Source organism: Euleptes europaea, chromosome 6 (genome assembly GCF_029931775.1).
Source record: "Euleptes europaea isolate rEulEur1 chromosome 6, rEulEur1.hap1, whole genome shotgun sequence".
Taxonomy (NCBI): Eukaryota; Metazoa; Chordata; class Lepidosauria; order Squamata; family Sphaerodactylidae; genus Euleptes; species Euleptes europaea.
This window is the reverse complement of record NC_079317.1, coordinates 43,447,546-43,453,545: the sequence shown is the minus strand read 5'-3', so window position 1 is coordinate 43,453,545 and position 6,000 is coordinate 43,447,546.

Sequence of the window (6,000 nt, the reverse complement as noted above, 5' to 3'; positions counted from 1 at the left end):
AGTGAGACTGATACCTCTCAATAAACATGCATGGCTCACATGAAACTCTTTGCCACACATGTGTTATGGAAAGGAGTGGCTGTTTCTCAAGACCAGGTTTGGTACACTGAAAATAATTTATGAATAAAGAGATATTACTTAAGGTCACATCTGCACAAAACTGATGGTGTAATGTATGACTATTGGCCTTTAAAAGAATTAATCTCATTTTTTTCACAAAGCTAGGTATATAAATAGTTTGAGTCGCTGGCTTTAATTTTCAAAATAAAACATGGAGCAGAACTGTTTTCTGTTGCCCCCGAAGGTCGGACCAGAAACAACAGGTTGAAATTAAGTCAAAAGAGTTTCCAGCTAAGCATTAGGAAGAACTTTCTAACAGTTAGAGCAGTTCCTCAGTGGAACAGGCTTTATCAGGAAGTGGTGGGCTCTCCTTCACTGGAGATTTTTAAGCAGAGAATAGATGGCCATATGTCAGCAATGCTGATTTTATTACCTTAGGCAGATCATGAGAGGGAGGGGCAGGAAGGTTTGCATCAATGTTTGGCTCTCGGGGCCCTTTTGTGCATGCCCAGGGTAGTGCTGATCACCACTTTAGGGTCAGGAAGCAATTTTCTTCCAGGTCAGATTGGTCAGAGATCCTGGAGGAGGTGGATTTGTTGTTTTGCCATCTTCTGGGCATGGAGTAGGGGTCACTGGGTGTGTACGGGGGAGGTAGTTGTTAATTTCCTGCATTGTGCAGGGGGTTGGACTAGATGACCCTGGTGGGCCCTTCCAACTCTCTGATTTGAACATTACACAAAGCTAAACAAAGACAACTTTAGAAACAGCTAATGGCAATTCAACAACTGTTAATTCAAATCATCCACAGAATATGGGGCAATTCATGGCCTAAAACTGAAGAAACTGAAATGGTCTAATACTAAAAAACAAAAAAAGTGTGACAAAGAATTGATGTTTATTTCCAATGCAGCTCTGCAAACTGCAAGCACTAAGCATTCAGGATTTTAGGATTATGCCACCTGTAATAAAATACTGCCATTTTGTGATGATCAACAACATTCAACATGGCATTATATCACTGCATCTGGATTGTAAGTGTGATGTCAAAGAGGGAATTGAGGTGCCTACGTTTTACAACATGAGCTGGGAACATTAAGCTGCTGTTGCTATGGCTGCAGTTTCATCCACTGCATAGCTCTAGCTCTGGTTTTCTATAGCTTCAAGGCTTCATGGAATATAAATTTCCACTGCAGTAGTAGTTGGGGAATAGTGTAACAAAAACTGCTTAAAATCTTTTCTGCTACCTAATCTGATTTCCAGTCTTGTGTTTAGCATGGTTCTCTTTTCTTTTATATAAAGGTGGAGTCAGTCACAAATATAGACTTCAGGAGAAAACAACAGCAGTGACTTCTAGTTGTTCTAATAAAAACATCTTCCTATTAATATTTGACACTATCTGATAGTTTTCCTATTCTTTATTGAGCCCAAGACAAATTTGGTAACATGTGCTGGTCTGCCAGTTTTCTTTTGTTTTACCTCCCCCCCTTATAATGCTTTGTACCTCCAAGTGAAACATAATTGTCCTAAAGTTTTCAAAGCTGCTCCGTGGTAAGCATCAGGATTTAGCATGTATAACATTGTCTGAGGCATTTGTTCAGCTGTCTGTTGAATCCCCTGAAACTAATGCTCAGTCTCTATTAATGTCTCAGTCCCTGGAAACCGCAGCCTATTCTCTCCTATAATTAATCTTGCAGGTACTGCCTTGACATTATTGGTTCACCAGCAGAGCAGAACTGCCTCAGCCATCAATAATAATTCAACACATTAGGATGAGGCCTACATACACAGCCCACAGAGGTAGCTGAACTGTGTGAAATCTTTAGCATTTCTCTGGGGTTACAAAAGGGTGTGTGTGTGTGAGAGAAAGAGAGTGTGAGTGCACATGCATGAGAGAGAGAGGGGGGGCTCTGTCAATGAAACTAGCCATTTTGGCTGCTTGATAATCTTTCAATAGAAGGGTTTCAATGTTACTAATTGTTTTGCCTCCCATTTTTACATCCCAGCGTTGCCACTGTTTGGCACAGCATTTCAGATTGTCTGTTTATAGAATCTTAATACGGGAGCTGTTTCAAATTGTCTTTCACAGATGTTGGGAACGGAGAGGTACGGGATTTACTACTCAATATTTCTGTATTACTGATTGGAACGTGAGGCGCATCCACAATTCATCTTACTGCAGGCTTCTCGGCTTTTTCCCCTCCCCTTTCTTTCTTCTGCGAAATTATGGGCAGCCAAAGATGTTCTTTTCTGGTTTTGTGTAGACAGCAGCTGTGCAATTTCAAGCAGAATGTTTGCTTTGATCCTCCTTTCTTTAATTGAAATCCACAATTATGAGATTTGCTTCTTTTATGTTTGTGAGTTTAGTGGTTTAATCTACAAAATGTGCTGTCTTGCTGTCTTGCACAGTTAAAGGCAACAGCTGGGATTTAAGTTGGGACTCAGATGATAAACTGGGAAGAGGTTTTTCCGTCGCTGTGTCTAGCAGTTACTGGGAACAAAGCCCTTTTCATCAGATTTTAGGGCACTTGATATTTTGAACAGGAACGACAACAAAAACATTGTTATGACCTTCAATTACAAATGATTTATCGCCACTTTTTCATGTAAATGACTGAAATGAAAGGAATTATTCAAATAGGAACTTGTTCTGACACTTTATTCAGGGATTCCTTTTCATAAGGGAATCTATATGTGTGAAATCAAAATAATCATATTTTTGATCCAGTTATCCTGAAAACAAATTAACAGCTCCTTCACTCCTTGAGTTATGTAACAAGGATAGGATAATTTCTAAATGCCCTTGTGCTAGTGGAAGAAATAGTGTAATGGATTTATGCAAGCTCAAGTATACCATTGCGCTGGTGGTATGTTGTAACACCCATAGTAACAGTACTTTATCAGGGGTAGGGACAAAAACAAGTGAGGTTGTGTGCATGGAGGAGAAAGTAATGGAACTTAGCCAGCATCATATGTTCAGTTTGTACATGTTCAATACTGCACCAGGGTAGTATCTAAGGTTGCCAGTTCTGGGATGGGAAATACCTGGAGATGGGGGTGGGTGGGGGTGGAGCCTGAGGAGGGAGGGACTTCAGTGTGGTACAAGGCCATAGAACCTATATTCCAAAGCAGCCATTTTCTCCAGGTGAACTGATCTCTGTCGCCTGGAGGTCAGTCTTAACCCCAGGAGATCTCCAGCCACCACCTGGAGGATGGCAACACTAATAGTATCTCTTATGCAAAAAATGTGCAGCATCAGTAAAAACAATTCAATTGGAGTCATAGGACAGTACAAAACACTGCCTACCCCTCCAGCCCCACCATGCTTTTCTGTAGAATGAAAGGTTCAGGTTCCAGTCCTGCAGTCTCTTCTTTCCGTCTGCAGACACTGAGCTGCCATTCCAGCCTGACCTATAATGTCTAACTCATGACAAAGTCTCACTGCATTGTCAGCTCACTTAATATAGCTGTCTTGTAACCTGAGGGTGGGGAAAAACGAGGAAAAGAACCTCCTTTTGCCAATTTCAGTGCAATGCCTTTTCCAAAGGCAACTAAGTGCATCCTCCCAAGTGCCTCTGCTCCATGCTACATAGCATGCTTGCAGCAGATACTGTATTCCCCCCTTCCCCCCAGCAGGTTTTTGACTCCATGCAAACACTACCTGTCAATGATGTACAGAGGGGGTGCACACATGGAATCTAAAACTCAGATTTGATATGTTTGATATAAAAGAGGGGAAGGGAGGCTTTCTTGCAGGAAACACTGGGGTAGGATGTTTACTTGACCCACATCCAACCCCCCCCCCAAGCCCTTTGCCCCAATGTAGTTAATATGGATAGGTGCTGTCTAAACCACTTTGTGGATGGAACAAAGACAATAAAAACAGCCAGGGCACTGTTGTTGTTGTTTAACTTTTGGGATGCATGGAAGAAGCTTACAACTTCGCTGTGCTTGTAAAAGAGTGGAGGCTGGGGTGGAGAGAAGAGTCTGTTAGAAAGCAGACTCAGAGCCAAGAATGAAGACAGGCTGGGTGCTAGCATGAGCAAATGAAACACAAGGGCAGTTTCATTTTTGAGATGTTCAAGCCAGGCAACTCTTGAGAGGGGAGGAATGGGGAAACCAACCTGGTTTATCAGATTAGCATCCGCCTCTCATGTGGAGGAGTGAGGAATCAAACCCAATTCTCCAAATTAAAGTCCACTGCTCCAAACAACTGCTTGTAATCACTACACCATGCTGGCTCTCCAATATACTTTATGTGTACAAACTCATGTTGAACCAACCCAATATGTTCTAGCAGTCATGGAATTATGACCTTTCATGAAGCGCTTCAAATGGGAGCACAGAAAAAAGTTCACAACTCTAACAATTAATAAACATTCTTCTAATTACTGTTCCAAATATATGAATGTCAATGTCTTGCCACAAATTTATACTGAAAGATTTTTAAGTTGATCTCTTCCCTGTGCTCCATTACTTATGTTGATAGATAACATATCCCTTCCCAGTATCCATTTCTTCTCAGATTAGCAAGGCATGAGAGAAGATGAAGCTCAGTGGCAGAGTATATGCCTTGCATATAGAATGTCCTAAATACAGAGCCCCAGAATCTTCAAGAATTCCAGTTAGCAAGAAGTGGGGAAAAAATGGATGCCTGGATGCCTTGATGAAATGCTGCTTGTCTGAGTGGGTGGGACAGACAAATGTTCTGATCAGTGTGAAATATTTTACACTTTTTGTTCATGTTGTAATAATTATAATCTGCCTTACGCCTATTCAAATTGGTATTATGCTCTATGTAGCCTCATCACTGTCTTAAGCAGCATTCTTTGGTCAGTTCTACAGGGCTCTACATGTAACATGAACTTAATTAGGGTGTGCAAAATTGTGTGAGGGTTAGTTATAGACAATGAGCAGTGTTACAAAATAGCAGGCAAAGGGGATACAAATCCGAACCCTAGGAAAATACAGCAAAGTATGTACTGTTTGCCACTTGACCTAATCACCACTACAAGGGCAATAGATCCAGTTCTCCCTGACTGTACCCGAGAAAGATTGATAGTACAATTATTCAGCCACCAAGTTTTAGCAGTGGGTGTGAGAGAGGTTAGGGCAAGTCTAAGAAAGTTTAAGAAGGAAAAAAATGTGATGAATTGGAAAGGAGGAGATTGTATGGAAAGAAACATAATCCTCAGCCTTGAGTGATTGAGAGAAGAGAGGGCTAGAACAGATGGTAGAATTCTTTGAACAAATGAGTGCTCTTGGAAACGTACAAGAAGTAGAAAGTTGAAACAGGAAAGTTCTTCTAACTATTCTGTGATTTAAAATTAATGAAGAGCTTCCATTTAACTCAAGCAACTGAAGAATTATTCTTAAAGCTGGAATTGAACCATCAGCAGCTGTCTGATTTCCAGATTAATTCTCATTTAATGATTATGGTGTTTGTGGGAGGGGGAGTATTTTCTTGTTCAAGGATGATCTTGAAGATTATTCAGTCTGATCACTGTTTTGACTTGGTCAGGGATACCTAGAAGTTGGGTAATGGCCCGAGGGAGGGGACCATGTAACAATACAACTGAATCTGTGTACTTCAAATGTGCCATCATGGGATGCAGGAGGTGTTGCTGTTGCAGCTCTGTGCTGCAGTCCCATCTCCCATTTTCACATATGATCATCAGACTCTTTGCCAGAGATATTGCCTACCCATTCAAAAATTCTCATGCATTGAATTATGCTGCCAATGCCTCTCTCCTAGTTACTTCACCCATCTCATTCTTGACTGTCTCTGGGCAATAGTGGGTAAATGGTACAAAATGTACCATCTCTGAGTACGGTTGCCAACCTCCAGGTACTAGCTGGAGATCTCCTGCTATTACAACTGATCTTCAGCTGATAGAGATCAGTTCACATGGAGAAAATGGCCACTTTGACAATTGGACTCTA